Below are 660 nucleotides of genomic sequence, written 5' to 3'. Positions count from 1 at the left end.
GTGCAAGATTTGTTGTGAGTTGAAGTGGTGGTGGACTCGTGGGTCAGTCTGCATTTTGCTTGTGCACTTGAATAGCCTACATGTATGTATCTACACAGCCTAATCATATTTGGTGCTCGTCCGTAGGGGGGCTAGCATCATTTTTTGCTGTAAAAATGTGGGGTGGGGTGGGGTGGTCGTGAGTCGTGACTTACAGAGGAACGCGACCCGCGGGTTGAGCAGCTCGACCTCGTCGGCTGCGCGGATGAATGGCATCACCTCTGGGGCCAAGGCTTCGGGCACCCGCTCCCCGGGCTCCGCCACGCCCTCCGGAAGCCTCCGCGACGCCAGCGTCTGCGCCAGCGCGTTCCGCCTCCGCCTCACCACCATCGACGTCGAGGCCGTCGCCATCGCCACAAACGTGATAGTGGGGGGCACGGTGAGCTCGGACACGATTTATACGCCATTGGGAGAGGAGGCGGTGGAAGAGTGCTTGAGGGGATGGACAAATGGGTATTCCGATTCGAGCCGCCGCCGGGAAGCAAGGAATTTTGTTCGCGGCGCCAGGAGGAAGCACGCGCGCCCTCCGTACCACCTGTCTGTCTGTGTCTCTCTCGATGGGTTTGGCCTTTATTTGCTTTGCTTTCTCGGTTTTCTCCTCCAGCAAAGCTGTCTCCTCCC

Source organism: Triticum aestivum, chromosome 5D (assembly GCF_018294505.1).
Source record: "Triticum aestivum cultivar Chinese Spring chromosome 5D, IWGSC CS RefSeq v2.1, whole genome shotgun sequence".
In the NCBI taxonomy this organism is placed as follows: domain Eukaryota; kingdom Viridiplantae; phylum Streptophyta; class Magnoliopsida; order Poales; family Poaceae; genus Triticum; species Triticum aestivum.
This window is presented reverse-complemented; position numbering follows the sequence as displayed.